The sequence below is a fragment of the Schistocerca americana genome, chromosome 2 (genome assembly GCF_021461395.2).
Source record: "Schistocerca americana isolate TAMUIC-IGC-003095 chromosome 2, iqSchAmer2.1, whole genome shotgun sequence".
NCBI classification, from domain to species: Eukaryota; Metazoa; Arthropoda; class Insecta; order Orthoptera; family Acrididae; genus Schistocerca; species Schistocerca americana.
Window position 1 is genome coordinate 1,081,990,222 of NC_060120.1, and position 21,455 is coordinate 1,082,011,676.

Below are 21,455 nucleotides of genomic sequence, written 5' to 3' on the forward strand. Positions count from 1 at the left end.
ATCATCAGTTATTTTGCCCCCAAGTAGCAAAACTCATCTGCTACACATGAGGCAGTACTGACTCTACGACTTGACTCAGAAAATAGATTAAGGAAAGGCAAACCTACGTTTCTAGCATTTGTAGACTTAGAGAAAGCTGTTGACAATGTTGACTGGAATACTCTCTTTCAAAGTCTGAAGGTGGCAGGGGTAAAATACAGGGAGACAGGGAGCAAAAGGCTATTTACAATTTGTACAGACACCAGATGGCAGTTATAAGGGTCTAGGGGTATGAAAGGGAAGCAGTGGTTGGGAAGGGAGTGAGACAGGGTTGTAGCCTCTCCCCGATGTTATTCAGTCTGTATATTGAGCAAGCAGTAAAGGAAACAAAAGAAAAGTTCGGAGTAGGTATTAAAATACATGCAGAAGAAATAAAAACTTAGAATTACAATGTCATCGGCGAACCTCAGTCAGTGGCAGCAAAGGACCAGGAGGAGCAGCTGAACGGAATGGACAGTGTCTTGAAAGGAGGATATAAGATGAACATCAACAAAAGCAAGACGAGGATAATGGAATGTAATCTAATTAAGTCGGGTGATGCTGAGGGAATTAGATTAGGAAATGAGACACTTAAAGTAGTAAAGGAGTTTTGCTATTTGGGGAGCAAAATAACGGATGATGCTCGAAGTAGAGAGGATATATAATGTAGACTGGCAATGGCAAGGAAAGCGGTTCTGAAGAAGAGAAATTTGCTAACATCGAGTATTGATTTTGAGTGTCAGGAAGTCGTTTCTGGAAGTATTAATATGGAGTGTAGCCATGTATGGAAGTGGAACATGGACAATAAATAGTTTAGACAAGAGGAGAATAGAAGCTTTCGAAATGTGGTGCTGCAGAAGAATGCTCAAGATTAGATGGGTAGCTCACATAACTAATGAGGAGGTATTGAATAGAATTGGGGAGAAGAGGAGTATGTGGCACAACTTGACTAGAAGAAGGTATCGGTTGGTAGGACATGTTCTGAGGCATCAAGGGATCACCAATTTAGTACTGGAGAGCAGCGTGGAGGGTAAAAATCGTAGAGGGACACCAAGAGATGAATACACTAAACAGATTCAGAAGGATGTAGGTTGCAGTAGGTACTGGTAGATGAAGCAGCTTGCACAGGATAGAGTAGCATGGAGAGCTGCATCAAACTAGTCTCAGGACTAGGATAATGGAATGTAGTAGAATTAAATCGGGCAGTGCTGAGGCAATTAGGTTAGGAAACGAGACACTTAAAGTAGTAGAAGAGTTTTGCTATTTGGGCTGGAAGTCACTAATGATAGCCGAAGTGGGGAGGATATGAAACATAAACCGGCAATAGAAACAGAAATGTTTCTGATGAAGATGAATTTGTTAACATCGAATATAGATTTAAATCTCAAAAAGTATTTCTTGATGGTGTTTGTTGCAATTGTGTAGCCATGTATGGAAGTGATACATGGAGGACAAAGAGTTCAGACAAGAAGAGAAAAGAGGCTTTTGGAATGTGGTGCTACAGAATAATGGTGATGATTAGACGGTAGATCACGTACCTAATGAGAATGTACTGAATTTAACTGTGCAGAAAAGCAATTTGTGACACAACGTGACTAAAAGAAGTGATCGGTTGATAGCACACATTCTGGTACATCGAGCAGTCGTAAATTTAGTATTGGAGAGAAGGGCGGGGGTAAAAATTGTAGAGGGACCAAAAATATGAACACAATAAGCGTATTCAGCAGGATGTAAGTTGCAGTAGTTATTCAGAGATGAAGAAGCTTGCACAAAATGGGGTAGCACGGAGAGTAGCACGAAACCAGTCTTCGAACTGAAAACAACAACAGCACCAAGAGATCTAAGTCGACCATTCGCCTCCCACACTACGTCCTTACGCGCTAGTTCCATTTCATATCACTTTGCATCGTTATGCTTGGATATTTAATCGTTGTGACCATGTCAAACAGTATTCGAACATTATAGGATTGTTTTTCCTACTCATACCCGTTAACTCACGTTTTCCTACATTTAGAGTCTGCTGCCAATCATCGCAAAAATAGAAATAAAAATTTTCAAGATGTTCGAATGTGTAAGAGACCAAACTGCTTAGGTTATCGGTCCCTAGACTTACACATTACTTAAACTAAATTAAACTAAGGTAAACTAACCTATGCTAAGGACAACGTACACAGCCATGCCCGGGGAAGAACTCGAAACTCCGGTGGGAGGGGCCGCGCAATCCGCGACATGACGCCTGAAATCGAGCGGTCACTCCGCGCGGATAAATAGAAATGCTGTATCGTCCTGCAGATACTCAAGAATGACTTTTTCCCGTACACTGCAGCGCCATCAGTGAACAGCCGCAATCCACTGCTCACGCTGCCTGTCAGATCATATATATATATATATATATATATATATATATATATATATATATATATATATGTGTATAAGGAACCGCAATGATACTAACCCACTTCCCCCGGCATTCCTGCCTGTACCCTGGTGTCTGATGAAAGTCACCATCTAAAGCACACCCAGGGGTTCTATCACTTAAGGAGTACCTTTGTTAGTTGTGAACGATGTTGCACAGTGTCGGAACCTGGGAAGTAATTACGCAGCTGAAACTTTCGCCAACACTGACAGTAGATGGTGGAACATTCGCTTGTAGATAAATGGTCCCCGAGTAAGGATAAAAATGGTAAATGGCGGCAAGGAGACAGCCTGGTCCGACGCTGAGATGCCACCACCGAGTCTGCTGGGATTTCAGCCGCAAGCTGAGCACCTCAGCCGTCTGACAGCGGCGCTGGAGGCGCGATTTATCTCGCTTCCTGTTCGGAAGCAGGCGTGCAGTCAGGACTATGGAGTGATGAGAAGGGGAGGGAGGAGGGAAGGTGAGGGACCAGAGGACGCTGTACAAGACGCACAGGCGTCACGCCAGTCGCCGTCAGGTGGCGAAAGCGCTGAGTGACGGTGCCCCAGACAGCGTCGCGACGGCGTGAAGAATTGTGTGCCTCAGGTCCCCGTCTGCAGCCGTCCACCGCCGTGCTCCGCAAACCCTCGAAAGTAGGCCATCCCACCGACACACACCACATTTAACTCCGGTGATCACAATGCACCTCTGGGCACTAAAATTTAAACTAACGATTACATTTTCACACCAACGTACACAGTTATACTACATAAGCCAGCTTACCTTATGTGGCGGGGGGTACTTATGGTACCAGCAAATCTTCGCCCCTTTCCTGTTCCATTCTCGAGTAGTGAATGGGAAGAATTAGTATTGCTAAACTTTCGATTTAGCTCTACAATTCTCTGATATCCTCGTTGTGGTCATTTCGAGACTCATATGTCGTAAGCAAAGTGTTACCCAGCTGTCCGCGTAACGTATTCTTTCGGAATTAAAGTAGTAAACCTCTCTGTGAGTAGTGGGGAGATGGCGGCGTCAGGACACTTTTGATATCAAATTGATGTGCAAATTAATTAAATTGATCAACTAAACCCCCCGCCCCTGACCAACCAACACAGCAGCATGTTTAGTCAACTAAACAATAGGAGATAAAAGGACAGCCGCCGCAAGTGCTACTTGTTCATCTAAAAAATAGTGAAACAGCCCCCACACGCCACCTCCCTGGTCAGAGGGCGTCCACCCACAGACTGGGCATGCTCCCAACGCCTCCAATAGGCCTGTCGTTCTGCAGCGGAGAACACTTTTATTTAACATCAACGTAACTCTTTCTTGCGATCTGTTAAACGTAATTCTTGTAAAGACTTGATCCCTCTGGAACAACAACTAAATTCCTGAGAACACTCCAGATGGGTTTTTCTAAACTCAGATGCCTGGGAAACAGGAAGCCTTTCGCCTAATGGACCGCCTCACACTACACTGTCTTCAGTATAATGCGCTCCCGTGAGCACGCAACTGGGCAGTCAGCGTTATCGATGCCGACAAAGCAACACATACAATAGATCGCAACGGCGTCGTCCCTCAGAACAATACCATGACAAAACAGGGCTATCTCGACCTCGGGTTGTTTGTGTAAAGGGACAGCCGCGACTTCTTATGGAACTCGGCCACCACGCTGTTCTGAGCACTGGACTGTAACATTTGTGTTTAACGTCAATACGACTCCTATAATAAAGCATCTATTAGAAAAGGAAAACGCAATAGTGACGATATCAAATGTCCTCTTTTGATGAAAATAGGCACAGTCCATTTTTTTTAAGTTTTATCGGCAAAATCCTATAGCTTTTTTACATTAGACTGCAGGATATAGTGTGCATCTCATTTTTTGTGACGCCCCCACAAAGCGCACTACTACCGATCAAAAATTATTATCAGAGACAAGTCCACCGTGAGTAAAATCAGGAAAAGAAACTTTGACTATTTTTCTGCGAAAATTTCCGATCACTGCAGAATGTCCTCGTCATCTCGGAACCATCATCAAAGTAAAGAAAAAGCGCGAATTCAAACTCCAATGAAAAAAAAAACATCTATATCAAGCAATTTCTTTCAGCTTGATGGAAAAATTACAGGACCTGAGCGCACCTCTCGCATTCAGCGTCTGTAAATAAACCGTCATACACATGCACATTTCACACACGTGAAGTAACATTAGAAAATACAATCTTTCACACCATTGACTCACATTCAGACACGTGAAATAACATTAGACAATACAATCTTTCACACCGTTGACTCACATGTCAGAAAAAAACACATTCATTTTACGTTCGACAACAAGGAGATATAACTCAAGAGGACGTAGCCGTTTTGTCCTCTGTGGCATTTCCCGTTTTACCAAAGCATTGCTATATGATGCAAGCATTTACGAAACAAATCGTGCGAGCCTGTTTCGCCCTGTGTAGGTGTGAGATTGAAATTTCATTAAAAGATATCACTGCAATGAAAAAAAAGAAAAATGAAATGCCTGTCAGGAACCATTCCATGGTGCCCTAGCCAACCCACCAGGTGACACATCACTGAAATCTTTTTGATAGGCTAAGTTATTATATTGATCATGAGAGTGAGTTTGCATGGCGAGTAATTTTCTTTTCAGTAGTTGGATTATACTCACCAGGTAGCTCATATGGGAATCCGTGGAGGGGAGATGATGTTCTTTTCGAGGAACACTGTTGTGAACAGTCATTTGAAGCTGACCGCAGAGGGATTCTACAGCCCACACCTACATTTAGCAAAAGGACTAACCTCTTAAAAACACGATCGTAGCAACTATGTTTAGGTTACATTAGTTTTTCGTTCCATAGATCCGTGCTGAAGAGATCCTCGTGGATGTGGAACATGTCATTTTTTTAAAAGCTGAAATAATAATACTAATATTATGAATATATACAATACATCATTTGTTTCTATTAAAACATTCCTTAATGGAGTAGAAAGAGTTGGCCACTAGTAAGTCTTTCAGGCTCCTTTCAAACTGATCTTAATTTGTAACTAGATTTTTTATGTTTGCTGGCAAATTATTGAAGATGAGTGTTCCTGAGTAGTGGACCCCTTTTTAAGTCCTTGTGCAGATCATTTTTGTTCCTGGTATTGTATGTATGAACTGAGCTGTTTGTTGGAAAAAGAGATATATTTTTAGCACAAATTTCATTAAGGAGTAAATATACTGAGAGGCAGTAGTTAGTATACCCTGTTCTTTGAAGAGGTTTCTACAGGACGTCCATGAATTTACTCCACAAATAATACGTATTACACGCTTTTGGACTCTGAAAACTTTTGTTGGACTTGAAGAGTTACCCCAAAATATTATACCATATGACATTATGCAATGAAAGTGGGAAAACTATGCAAGCTTTTTCATTTTTATGTTGCGTATGTCAGTTAACAGTCGAATTGCAAATACAGATTTGTTAAGCCGCTTCTGCAGTTCTGTGGTGCGCTCCTCCCAACTGAATTTATTATCGAGTTGTAATCACAGGAATTTAAGACTGTCAACCTCTTCTATCTGCTCTTCTACATACTTCATGCATATGCTGGGTGGAAACCTCTTACAGGTTCTGAACTGCATATAGTGAGTCTTCTCAAAGTTTAATGTCAGTGAGTTGGCTTTGAACCATTAATTAATATCCATGAAAATATCATTAACAGATCTTTCTAGAACTACACTCGACATACTATTTCTTGCAATACTTGTGTCATCTGCAAACAAAACTACAAACAAAACGAACTCTGCTTCTGGCAGTGTAACTGATGAGAGATCATTAATGTACACAAGAAAAAGCAATGGCTGTAAAATGGATCCTTGTGGGACACCACATGTAATTTCTTTCCATTTTGATGATGACTGATGACTTAATTCACTGGTTTCTTGCACTGACACACTTTGTTTCCTGTTAGCGAGGTATGACTTGAAACATTTTGCAGCACTGCCTGTTACACCATAGAATTCTAATTTATTTAAAAGGATGTTGTGGTTCACACAATCAAATGCCTTTGACAAATCACAGAAAATACCTGCTGCCTGTGATTTGTTATTTAATGAATTAAGTACATTTTCACTGTAGGTGTAAATAGCCTTCTCGATATCAGAAACCTTCAGAAATCCAAACTGTATTCTAGATAATGTTATTTGTGGTCAGATTGTTGAGAATGCTGGCAAAAGTGAAATCTGTCTGTAGTTTGATGGTGTCTCCTTATCCTCTTTCTTGAATAGAGGCTAAAAATCTGCATATTTTACCCAGTCAGGAAATGTCCCAGTTATAATTGACTGGTTACACAAGTAACTTAGAATTGTACTAAACTCACAAGAACATGCCTTAATTAACTTTGTTGATATTTCATCATAACCACTTGAATGCTTTGTTTCTAAAGATTTTATTATGGAAGTTATTTCTTTTGGTGAAGAGAGTTTCAGATATTCAAGGGCATTATTTACTGATCCTGACAATCCCATTCTATCGGTAATGGATATAAAGTAGTTGTTAAATTGGTTTGCCATACTTTGCCCATCGGTTAATAATGTTCCTTTCTGGTTCTACCAGTCTCCTCTTTCACTATATCCCATATTGTTTTTATTTTGTTCTGACATTGCTAATTTATTTTTGTAGTGCATTTGTATGGATGGCTGAATTAATTTTTTTGATATTTTACAGTATTGCTTGTATTTAGCTAAATCATCAGCGTTGGAGCTATTCTTGGTCGACAGATACATTTTCCTTTTTGTTTTTTAGGAAATATTTATTCCTTGTGTAATCCATGATTTTATTATAGACTTTGTTTAATTTGAGTAACTTTTAGAGGAAAACAGTCTTAAAACATGGTACTGACATTGTTCATGAATACATTATACTTTTCATTCATCTCATGAACACTATAAACGTCTCTCCAGTTCATGTCTTTGAGCAGTTTTCTAAAACACTTAACTTTGGTTGACTGACTACTCTCCTGTACCCTGATTTAGCAGCCTTGATAATCTGCTTAGAATTTACTTCTAAAACAAGGAGCTGCATGTCATCATATGATAGCCCTTTGTTTTGTCTATATAAATGGTATCAATGGCTTTCCTTGAGGATTTAGTAATCCAAGTTGGAAAGTTTACAATGTGAGTTAGATTGAAAGACAACATTACTAACTGCAGGAAATATTTACTGGGAGATTGCATTAGAAAATCTGGATTAAAGTCACCAGCAATCAAAATTCCTTTGTTTCTTCCTGTTAAATAACCCAAGAGGCTTCTCGATGTTTTATGAATAGATTATAATTTCCTGCAGGTGCTCGGTAAATAGTTACTATTATATAGGATCTGTCATGGCACTCTACTTCTGTTGCACATGCTTCTAGATGCTGCTCTAAACAGAATTTATTAATGTCAATGTTCTTGAATTTATGGCAGTTTTTAATAAATGTGACAACTCCTCCTCCAGCCATATCTACTCTGCAGACAACTTTGAACATGGCTGACGTTTGCAGCAACCGTATACACAAATTTGAAATACATGTAAAAATCTGCCAACCAGTTGCATAGATTTTCTATATACCTTGACCAGCTTTCGTCACCTCTAAGGGTGACTTCATCACAAGGTAAGATATTTAACCTGACATATTCATTTTAGGTAATTACTTTATCTATTAAAAGTTTACATTAATGTAAATGAGTGTAAAACAAATAGTACTTACATGAAGAACATACCATCAAAGATGTACAGTGATTTAAGAGCTGAGTTTCTCAAGTCATACATTAATTATAAGACATCATATTCTTCAAAAAGTCAAACATTAAAACATAAGTAACACCGGTGTGGTGTGAGGAGACTGACTGTGTGGCAACTAGTCTCGCTGCTAAGTAAATGTAATGTAGGGTGCCACTAATAACGTGAACAAAACAATTATGTATATTAAACATTTTCTGAAGTAAATCATATGTATAGCCAATACAACTTTTAACAAAAATTAATTTTACAAATTATTAACATTTATAAATGAGCTCCAAATGGGACAAAATAGCACAAAGTTCGCTACGTTTTACGTAGCACAGGTAGAACCAGAGTTAAATACGACTGGAATTATATACGTAATGAAGAACATCAGTTCACTATATTACACAAAATTTGAAAAGCAAGCTTGCATAACTAGGGCACAGAGGCCTTCGGATGTGTTAGTAATGAGCATAACTTAACAGAGGTAAAATAATGTTTCTGAAAAGGAGGAGAGAACCTGGATTATAAGTATCATAAAACTGAGAGCACTGGTTTAAAAGCATTAAAGAAATTTCTATTTTTCAGCTGTTCTTGTTCATTCAACATGGTATCTTTATTTGTGTGTGCCTGAAAATTTCAGGTTCTTCCAAGACATCAAGTTTCCTCCCTTTATTTTCTCAATGCAAAAATCTGATTTCGTTTAATTCTTTGGGGTTATGCCATGTTATGAAAAGATGTTCTGCAAATGTTGAATTGTGCACATTAGTGCCTTTCTTGCCTAAAAGATGTTCTTTGTATCTTACGTTGAAAGCTCTGCCTGTCTGTCCAATATAAAATGCTGGACATGTATTACAGGAAATTTTATATACCCCTGAGCCACGTAAAGGTTCGTTTGAAGCTTATAGATTATGAATCAATTTTTTTTGTAAATTATTATGTGTGGAGAAAGCAACTTTGCAGCCGCATTTTTTAGTTATCAGACGATGAATCCTATACGATATCTTACCTAAAAAGGGTATTAAGATGTACTTTTTATCATTATTATTAGTTTGACCAGTACTTAAAGTGGTGACTCTTTCTTTACTATTTTCTTTAAGGATGTTTTCCACTAGTGAGTGTTCATAGCCGATATTAAATGCTATTGTCTTAATTAAATAAATTTCTTTCTGCAGTTTTTCTATAATAAAGGAGTAACCACGGCACAGTGTATTGCTGAATGAAAGAAAGCTTTCTTATGAGTTTTCTTATGGGTTTTCGAAAAATGTCAAAAATTATTTTATTCTCTATTATCGCCAACTTCAGATCTAGGAAATTTAATTCGCGAGGTTCATTTTGTAACACACATGTGAAACTAATTTTTTCACAAATTGAACCAATTTTCAGTTGATCTACTCCTTCATTAGTGCCATTGTAAATAATCAAAATGTCATCTACGTATCGCGAATAGGATAAAATACCCAATTCTGTAGAGTTGTACCTACTGAAGAGCGAATTTATGAAAATGTCAGCCTAAATTCCCGCTAGCGGATTACCCATTGCTAGGCCGTCAAGTTGTTTATACAGTTTGCCATTAAACTCGAAGGAGTTATATTTTACTACCAATGACAACAAACGTATGAGATCAGTAATCTGTTTGTCTGTTACATGTTTTTTATAGGCTACGAAGGATATTCTCCACAATTTCTGTCATATACAGGACTGGTACATTAGTGTAAAGGTTAGTAGTGTTGAACGATATTAACTTTGGCTCCTGATTACATTCCAAATATTTTATCTTATTAATCAGTGATTGGCTATTCATTATTGAATAATTATTCTGAAGTACGTATGATTTTTTAATCTTGTCGTGAAGGACCTATGCAACCGGTTGGCAGATTTTTACTCTGCAGAAGTGGGAAGCTAGCTTAAATCCAGTCTAAAATATCCATATCATTGGTCACTTGATGTTCAGAGAGGCAGATTATGTCAACTTGGTTAGATGAATTCATTTCATCAATACAGATGAGTAGTTCATCAACATTATTTCTGAGTCCTGAAATGTCCTGGTGTAATAAAGATAACTGATACTGTATACTAATGGGATTATAACTGCTTTGGCGAAGATGAACTGGCAGTTTGTGATTACTTTCTGTTAAACATTGTTTAAATGGAGGCTGTATGCTAAAATCTGACTCCATCTGTCTTCACAAACTGAGTATGTCTGCCAATCTCCCTTAAAACGCGTTTTCTTTCCCCTTTCCCAATCCTGGAAAAGGCATCCCTCTGACACATGTGACCACTGGTATTTTACCACTTGTAACAGTGTCCTCCCTTAAGTTTTCTGCAATCAACCCAGAAAGTTTTCCCTTCCCTTCCCTTTCCTATTGAGGTGAAGGCCATGTCTAGTATAGTCCCACCTATCGATAGCATCCACTGGAATCAAACCAATATGGGACCCTGTATCCATCCTAATCAGCCACTCCAACTACCTGTTCACCCTCCTGACAGAAGAGTTCAAATGAGGCCGATAATGGCGTCTCAACACAGACACAAATCCCACACTCGCATGCTTCGCTACTGTCAGTATTGGGGCAACCTGCACTCTGGCCCACTCTGCATTGTTCCCAGATGTATCAAAGATGGTGGGAGTTATGTCATCTAATATGGCGGATTTTGGTGGAAAGTTTGAATTTTGGTGGGAAGATAGGTCAATTGGGCTACCTCTACTAAACTAACCCCCCTCCCCTCCCATCCCCCAGAAAAATGACGTGAAGTTCAAATTCCAACAGGACAATGCAGTACACCTCTACTAACCGAACAAAATGGCAGGAAAGAAAGGTCACCTCCACTAAACTAAATCACCCGACATCCACATCTCCCAGAAAAATGCCGGGAAGCTCAAATTCCAACAGGATAATGTATCACACCACAGTTACCTGTACTAACCTAAGAAAATCGCGGACAGAAAGGTCACTTGGGCTACCTCCACTAACCTAAGCCATCTGACCACCACCACATCCTAGGAAATAGCTGGGAGGGGACTCAACCTGTGCTGGGCTGCTGGAGAGAGGAAGGAGTGTGCTTTATTTATATATTTTGGAACAATTTATTTAGGGAAGGAGTATATTTATCTCAGTGATACCGAACACATGCTCTGAAATGCTTGGGGTCCTGCCACACAGCACACATACCTGCAAACTATTCCTAAATAACTCATGCGTAATGCTCTGCAAACGCACTTGCTAATGGTAAACACCCAAAATATTGCATTTCACAGCCTACAGACCTGCAAACCACTCGTAAAATAATGAAATACATTTATGTTCAGAGGCCCAAACAACTCGTTAATCGTCGAAATAATGATCCATCTAAAATAATCTGCAAACACGCTTGCTAATAGTCAACTCTCGAAATCATGCACCATTCTTTATTTAAACAATCTGAGGTAGTAGCTCCATCCATTGTGTTCTCCATGAGGTCCAGAGTCCAACTCACCTAGAACACTGTACTGCCAATAGAGGGCACTGTCGTTCTTTGCGTGACATAATCCAAATGGCTGCTGTGACGTCAGCTGATGATGCAAGTACCATTATCCAAGATGGCGGTAAACAGTGTGTTCATCATGAGGTCTGAACCTAGAACACAGTATCACCACCAGAAAGCACTGTAGTCTGACCCATGCTGTAATAAAACATGGTGGGGGGAAAAGGTGGGAAATAGTGTGGTTGCCATGGGGTCTGGAATCCAACTAACCTAGTACACAGTACTGCCACCAGAGGGTGCTGTCATCCATTCCATGACATAACCCAAGACAGCGGTCTGGGGGTGGGGGAAAATGGCGGGAAAACGACTCTGCCTATGCTGGACATAAGTCTTTATTTTGCAGGCACTGTCTCTTCCATGAAATCTAGTGTCCAACTGACCCAATACACTGTACAGCCACTAGAGGGTGCTGTCATCACTCCTGTGAAGTGATCCATGAGGGTGGTCTGGAGGGGGAAAATGGCTCGTAAATGACAGCCTGCACTGGGTTGCTGGAGAGAGTAAGGGTGTACTTTATTTATTTTGGAACAATTTATTTATGGATGGAGTATATTTATCACACTGACACAAAACACATCCTTCAGATAACGCCACACAGCCTACAGACCTGTAAACTACTGCCGGCCGAAGTGGCCGTGCGGTTAAAGGCGCTGCAGTCTGGAACCGCAAGACCGCTACGGTCGCAGGTTCAAATCCTGCCTCGGGCATGGATGTTTGTGATGTCCTTAGGTTAGTTAGGTTTAACTAGTTCTAAGTTCTAGGGGACTTATGACCTCAGCAGTTGAGTCCCATAGTGCTCAGAGCCATTTGAACCATTTGTAAACTACTCCTAAATAATGGTCTGCAGACATGCAAACAACTTCTAATTTATTGAAATAATGCCGGTACAGACATGCACACTCCAAAATAATGCAGTACACTGATGTGTAGACATGCTCAGTGCTCATAAACTGTCCAAATAATGCATAGTAAGCCGGGCACTGTGGCCAAGCAGTTCTAGGCACTTCAGTTCGGAACCACACTGCTGCTACGGTCGCAGACTCGAATCCTGCTTCAGACATGGGTGTGTGTGATGTCCTTAGGTTAGTTGGGTTTAAGTAGTTCTAAGTCTAGGAGACTGATGACCTCAGATGTTAAGTCCCATGGTGCCTAGAACCATTTGAACCATTTTTACCGCGTAGTGCATCCTACACACCTGCTCGCAAAGTAATGCAACAGATACACAAACAATGTATGCAGACACTGTCCACCATCTGCAGTCCATTGTACAACACAGGAGGCTACCGCTCATGCTCCCAGAAGTCAGGATGCACTGACACACCCCACAAAGTTACACACAGATGCCCATTTGGGTCTGGCACACATGAGGTGGCAACATCCATTTCATACTTGGTAGCTGACAAATACGTATCGAGATACGTGATCACCTAGGCGCCATTGATGACGCGACCAAACGGGAGTGAATACTTATATACAGAGCGCAGACACTCCAAAGTGGGCTGCATGTGCGTGTGTTCACCGCTACACTCCCTTTATCTGCAGTCCAGCGAAGAGCTGAGTGATGCTGCAGAAATCCGTTCCAGAATAGCACAAGCTGCTTTCTCCCTAGCAAATCTAATGGACCGTGCGTGATGTGTGGCAGGTGCATCGCCGCACATAGCTACATACCATTGCAAGCGCATCTAGCAACGTCCTCAATGTTATACTATAGCCAAATGTCCATCTAAAATAATAACCAAGTAATTGCATAGTGCCCCAGAAATACTTGACAAGCACATTTATAGGAGTTTTCGTGATGTCTCAGCTTGTATGCACTCAAAATCCTGCCTTCAAAGAACCAGTTTACGAAAATAGCGCAGAATTACATCAAATGCACTCTTCCCAGTGGCCCTAACATGATTTGCCGCCCATCACGTGTTACCTTTCCTGCTTTCAACACACACAAATGTTCCCACCCCTTTGTAGGGACTTACAGTGGTAAAATTATTTTGCACAGATCGCTTAAGGGCATTGACAGTTAAACATGAAGTTGTCCATATACACTCCTGGAAATGGAAAAAAGAACACATTGACACCGGTGTGTCAGACCCACCATACTTGCTCCGGACACTGCGAGAGGGCTGTACAAGCAATGATCACACGCACGGCACAGCGGACACACCAGGAACCGCGGTGTTGGCCGTCGAATGGCGCTAGCTGCGCAGCATTTGTGCACCGCCGCCGTCAGTGTCAGCCAGTTTGCCGTGGCATACGGAGCTCCATCGCAGTCTTTAACACTGGTAGCATGCCGCGACAGCGTGGACGTGAACCGTATGTGCAGTTGACGGACTTGGAGCGAGGGCGTATAGTGGGCATGCGGGAGGCCGGGTGGACGTACCGCCGAATTGCTCAACACGTGGGGCGTGAGGTCTCCACAGTACATCGACGTTGTCGCCAGTGGTCGGCGGAAGGTGCACGTGCCCGTCGACCTGGGACCGGACCGCAGCGACGCACGGATGCACGCCAAGACCGTAGGATCCTACGCAGTGCCGTAGGGGACCGCACCGCCACTTCCCAGCAAATTAGGGACACGGTTGCTCCTGGGGTATCGGCGAGGACCATTCGCAACCGTCTCCATGAAGCTGGGCTACGGTCCCGCACACCGTTAGGCCGTCTTCCGCTCACGCCCCAACATCGTGCAGCCCGCCTCCAGTGGTGTCGCGACAGGCGTGAATGGAGGGACGAATGGAGACGTGTCGTCTTCAGCGATGAGAGTCGCTTCTGCCTTGGTGCCAATGATGGTCGTATGCGTGTTTGGCGCCGTGCAGGTGAGCGCCACAATCAGGACTGCATACGACCGAGGCACACAGGGCCAACACCCGGCATCATGGCGTGGGGAGCGATCTCCTACACTGGCCGTACACCACTGGTGATCGTCGAGGGGACACTGAATAGTGCACGGTACATCCAAACCGTCATCGAACCCATCGTTCTACCATTCCTAGACCGGCAAGGGAACTTGCTGTTCCAACAGGACAATGCACGTCCGCATGTATCCCGTGCCACCCAACATGCTCTAGAAGGTGTAAGTCAACTACCCTGGCCAGCAACATCTCCGGATCTGTCCCCCATTGAGCATGTTTGGGACTGGATGAAGCGTCGTCTCACGCGGTCTGCACGTCCAGCACGAACGCTGGTCCAACTGAGGCGCCAGGTGGAAATGGCATGGCAAGCCGTTCCACAGGACTACATCCAGCATCTCTACGATCGTCTCCATGGGAGAATAGCAGCCTGCATTGCTGCGAAAGGTGGATATACACTGTACTAGTGCCGACATTGTGCATGCTCTGTTGCCTGTGTCTATGTGCCTGTGGTTCTGTCAGTGTGATCATGTGATGTATCTGACCCCATGAATGTGTCAATAAAGTTTCCCCTTCCTGGGACAATGAATTCACGGTGTTCTTATTTCAATTTCCAGGAGTGTATTATCAAATACATATGAGACTGACAAGGATATTGGAAGCCAAGAACGTATTTACCAGTGCAACTACATTTAAATATTACGATTACTGCTACAGTCTGACACCGATCGATGTACAGGTATTGTCTCCTCTTGACGGCTGTGCTACTGGAACGAATCTCAGTATTTACAGCGCACATAATTTTCCACGTAAAAAATCTCTCGCGGTTATCGATGTGCTGAATCTATACATACCTCACAACAGGACACACAGTCCTCTTCTCTAGTCATGCCACAACATAAACCACAGCAACTTAACAATGCCGTACATACACATTTTACACAACATAAGCCACGTTAACTTTGCAATGCAATAAATACACATTTTACACAAACAGTGCAGTTATCTATTATTTCTGTACAACACCCGAAAAAATTATGGTATACCTACAAAAAATGGTTCAAATGGCTCTGAGCACTATGGGACTCAACTGCTGAGGTCATTAGTCCCCTAGAACTTAGAACTAGTTAAACCTAACTAACCTAAGGACATCACACACATCCATGCCCGAGGCAGGATTCGAACCTGCGACCGTAGCGGTCTCGCGGTTCCAGACGGCAGCGCCAGAACCGCGCGGCCACTTCGGCCGGCTTGTATACCTACACTCACACTGGCTATATGCCACGATGTTCCTCAGTCCTTGGGAAGTACCATCCACCTTTTTTTTTTTCTTTCTACAGACGAGACTTTCAGCGACAATAAACTATTTTTCAAAGATCGCCATATTGCAGCGACAACTAAACCTCGCAAAGTGTCATACATATCGTCAAATATGGAAAGACTCTTACTCAATTATACTGCTCTCCCACTGATGACAGGAGCTTGGACACAAGAACACAAATAATTCCGAATCTATACACTGGAAATTATTTCTCTACAAATCCGAGTGTTGGAGTGTAGGAATGTATCTGAGCTAACTTTGCCATCCTCTAGACGACTGAATACCGAACTAATACCTAGTGTGTGTTGGATAGCTATCATGATGAAGTGGAAATCTGAGAATTAAGGTGGAGGTGCGTTTGCATTGAACTGTTATTCCCTCCCATGTAAATTGTTCGGTTGAATGCTGCTGCACATGTCTCACCTTTATTCCGTTGAGAGAAGACCAATTGTGGGGCGTGCATGTAGCAGGTGAAAGAGACGTTTCTTTGTTTTCTAGACATGAGAAACACCTTAGTTGGCTTGTAAATTATAGGGATGATTTTGAATCTGTTACATCAGTGAGATCGGTATTCATGGGTGGAAATATCATTTTTAGATTGTTTGTCTCTAGTTACTCAGACGTCTAGAGCATGCTCCACCTACCTTAGGTTTTGGGTTTGTGGAGAAATAATTTCCAGTGTATCTTCGGAATTATGTTGTGTGATTGGTCGGGAGGCTACTGCTGTGTGCTTGATATCGAGAAGTACCGCAAAAATGATACAAAATTATGGCAAACGATGCAAAAATACTTGTGTTCTTGTGTCCAAGCACCTGTCATCAGTGGGAGAGCAGCGTAATTGAGTACGAGTCTTTCCATATTTGGCGATATGTGTGACACTTTGCGAGATTTAGTTGTCGCTGCAATAAGGCGATCAGTGTAAAACAGTTTACTGCCGCTGAAAGTCTCGTCTGGAGAAAGAAAGAAAAGCCAGACGGTGCTTCCCTAGGACTGAGGAGCATCGTCGCATACAGCTGGTGTGAGTGTGGGTACATCATATTTTTTTCGGGTGCTGTACAGCTACAGAAGATAACTGCGCTGTTTGTGTAAAATGTGTATATACTGCATTGTAAAGTTACTGTGATTTACATTGTGGCATGACTAGAGAAGATGACTGTGTGCCCTATTGTGAGGTATGAGTAGATTCAGCACATAGACAACCGCGAGAGATTTTTTATGTGGAAAATTAAGTACGCTATAAATAGATTCGTTCCAGGAGCGCAGCCGTCAGGAGGAGACATTACCTGTACATTGATCGGTGTCAGACTGTAGCAGCAATCGTAATATTTAATTGTAGTTACACTGGTTAATGTGTTCTTTCCTTCCAATATCCTTGTGAGTCTCGTATGTATTTGATGATCTATAGACAAATTTATGGGTTTAACTGTCAATGCACTTTAGCGATATGTGGAAAAAATTTTACCGCTGAAAGTCCCATCTGCAGAAAGAAAGAAAAGGTGGATGGTGCTTCGATACCAACAACTATAATTCGGCGGGTAAGTTCGATAATAGCCAGTCATAATGCTCGCTTCATTCAGATCCTTTGTGCTGGGATACAGGAGCCTCTACATAGCGATGGGAACATTTATGTATGTTGATAGCAGGAAGGCTATCACGTTAGGAGCGCTGGGAAGAGTGTATTAGACGTTATTCTACATTATTTTCGTAAACAGGTTCTCTTAAGGCAAGAATTTCCGTGTATACAAGCTGAGACATGAAGAAAGCGAGCATTAACTATTTCTGGGACAGTATAAAATTTCCGCAAGGTCGACTCAGTTCTGTTTTTTTTTTTTTTTACGTAGTCATGTGACATGAGTACAAGATTGAGAAGATTGTTAGATGCATTTTCGAAGGTTTGTAGCTACTCTGTCATCAATGGTGAAGACAAGTGCTGTCTGGAGGTGTCTCGCATATGAGGGCTGTGCCTTAAAGTTATGTGACATCAGTATAACGGTGGCTGCATACCTGGAAATAGATGCAACTTTCACCTGTGTCCGGCGGCGGCTCGTGACTGACAGCGCACACATCTCTGGCCGGTCATGCCAGCATCGGTGCCTAGGTGAACACGTATTTGGATAGGAATTTCTCTGGTGCCAAGTATGAATGGGATGTCGCTGCCTCATGCCTGAGGCATGTGTGTAATTTGACACCTGACGGCTGCGTCACTTCGAATGGATATCCACTAACCTCCAGTGCACTCTACTGGACAGACGAAGTGGACGGTGTGTGTGCATTGATTGTGTGTCTGTTGCATTATTTTGTGAGCAGGTCTGTAAGCTGCCTGTGCGTTATTTGGACAGTTTAAGAGTAGTGAGCGTGTCGACACATCACTGTGCTGCATTATTTAGGAGGAGTCTGCAAGTCTGTACTGAAATTATTTCAGTAAATTAGCAGTTGTTTGCGTGTCTGGAGAGCGTTATTTAGGAGTAGTTTAAACACCGTGGGATATGTGGTGCGACCCCAGGATTAACAGAGAATGTGTTTCGTATCATCGTGCTAAATATACTCCATCCCTAAATAAAATGTTCGAAAATAAATTGAGTACACTCCTTCCTTACTCTCCCCAGCAGCTCAGCGTAGGCTGAGTCATTTTCACTCCATTTTCTCCCTCCAGACCACCACCTGGGATTAGGTCACAGGAGGGATGACAGCACCCTCTGATGGCAGTAGTGTGTACTTGGTGGGAAAACGACTCTGCCTATGATGAACAAAAGTTTTTATTTTGCATGCAATGTCTCTACCACGAGATCTAGACTCCAACTGACCATTTCCCCCCACCATCTTCAATGACATCGTGCGCTGTGCACATTAGTACACGTTAGTGCACGTTGGTACACTTCAGTACACGGTAGTGTATATTATCCCGACAACATGGGTTGGTAAAGGTACGTGACAGTCGGTTGAGGACTGTGGTGGAGACTTTAACTATTCCCTTCCAATTCCAGGTGGGCGTGGCATTCATGAAAATCCATTCCAAGTCCATGATAGCGCTCTCTGGTTGTGTCAATACGTACTAAGCCTCGGAGAGAACACTGTATGCTGCTATCTTGAGTAACGGTAGTTGCGTCATCAGATGACGTTACTGACGACAGTGCCCTCTGCTGGTGATTATGTGTACTAAGTCTGTTGGAGTCCAGACCTCCTGGCTAACACACTGGATGTTGGTGCTGTCTACAATTGTTTAAATAAAAACTCGTGCATGATTTCGATAGCTGATAATTAGCAAGCATGTTTGCAGAGTCTTTTAGATGGATTGACAATTTAGGAGTTGTTTGGCTCCCTGCGTGTAAATGTGTTGCATTATTTACGAGTGGTTTCCATGTATGTAGGCTGTGCAATGCATTATTTTGACAGTTTACAACTAGCAGACATGTGTGTAAAGCACCATACATCAGTTTGCAGGTCTGTATGCTCTGTGGCATGACAGAGCGTGTGTTCTGTACCACTGTGATAAATATACTCCATCCTTAAACAAATTGTTCGAAAATAAATTAAGTACACTCATTCCTCTCTCCAGCAACCTAGTGCAGGCTGATTCCATTTTCCACGAATCCCTAGGAAGAGGTGGCGGTCGGGTGGCTGAGGTTAGTCCAAGTGTCCTTCCTTTCCAGAAATTTTCTTAGCTTAGTAGAGAAACGCCAAGTGACTTATCTTCCTACCAAAATTCAACCTTGGCGCCAGTTCCTAAGAAGAGGTGGCAGTCAGGTGACTTAGGTTAGTTGAGGTAGGCCAGGTGACCTATCTTCCTGCGACTTTCTTAGGTTGGTAGCAAAGCCCCAAGCGACCTTTCTTTACAGCCAAAACTTGGAGCCAGTTCCTAGGAAGAGGCGGTGGACAGGTCACTTAGGTTAGTGGAGGTAGCCCAATTGTCCTATCTTCCCACGACTTTCTTAGGTTAGTATAGGTAACTGTGGTGTGATACATTATCCTGTTGGAATAATAGACTTCCAGCCATTTTTCTGGGAAGGGGAAGGGGTCGTGGCACTTTCCCGCCAAAATTCAGATTTCCCGCCAAAATCCACCATTTTGAGTGATGTCATGGCTGCCATCTTGGATGATGTTTTGTGCTGTTACCGAGTCTACACGCCTCCATCTTGGATGACGACATCGTCGCCATCTTGGATGACATCATAGCTGCAATTTTGGATACATCTGGCAACAATGCAGAATGCACCAGTATTGCTTTGTTCCAATACTACCACAGCTGTTAGCGAGATCAATTTTAGAAATTTTACCTGGTTTGCCGTAATTTCAATGCCAGCCAGTGACACAGTAGAACACTTCCCAACTTCTAAATCATCGCCAAATCACCCCTATACCACTTTGCAAGTACCATATACTAGACTGTGTATGCAGCTAGATGACTGTGCAATACATCCAGTCGACGATTTACACCAAATTATACCAGACACCATGCTATACTGATGCAAAGATGTTACCTACATATTTCCAGCACATCAATTGTAGCGCAGAATTTACAATTACGACTGGTCCTGTTTCCCTGTGTGGATGGGCGCCACGAAGTATTGTCACATTTGTAGGATAAAGTTGGAGATTGTCAGATCCCTCCCACATTGTCCTTGACCAATCCTTCCTGGAGCACTAATCTTACCCACGGCATCCATCCAAAAGCACAAGGTCTCTCCAGATGCACGTGTGTCGTGGAGGCTCACACCTCTTCTCGGTGTATAGTATACATGAAAGTGTTGTGTTGCTGTAACGGTCGGTTTACACGTAATGGATTTCCATATGGAGTTTCAAACATTTCACGTAAATCAACTGTGCAATCAATTCTGAAGCATTATTCTACTGTCCGGAGTTTTCACCAGGAAGGTACCGGTACGAGAGAAATGATTATAGTGCATAAATGCAGACTCCAATGATTACACGGTGCCTGCCGGAGTGGCCTGGCGGTTCTAGGCGCTTCAGTCTGCAACAGTGCGACCGCTACGGTCGCAGGTTCGAATCCTGCCTTGGGCATGGATGAGTGTGATGTCCTTAGGTTAGTTAGGTTTAAGTAGTTCTAAGTTCTAGGGGACTGATGAACTCAGATGTTGTCCCATTGTGCTCAGAGCCATTTGAACCTTTTTTTTCTGATTACACCGCGTTGCACCTAAAAATGCTATATTGTTAAAGCCACACAGTTCCCGAAGTATTAGTTGTGAGAAATGCAACGCTCTTAATACTCAAATGGAGGATATATTAGTCCAACATCACACGCACAACCACCCTGCAAATATGTTACCACATTCACTATGGCGAGAAATATTTAAACGATAAAACTACTTTCTCCTACACTATCCCGGTATCCTAGGAAGGTATCGTCAGTGTGTATCACCTCTGGAACTGCTTACAAACCATCTAGAACGAAGTCTGGAGACGGTTGTTCTGTCTCTTACGAAATTAATGGATTTTATATGCCTTTTTAAGTGGAAACGTACGTACCCTGAATCGCGATTCCCATATCTGTCAGGCGTATCACAAGTAACAGTAGTAGTACCGGTTTCGACGCATGCGGCTGGCTCACTAGGAAACAGAGCGGAGAAAAACTGACTTGAACACTTTGGATAGCT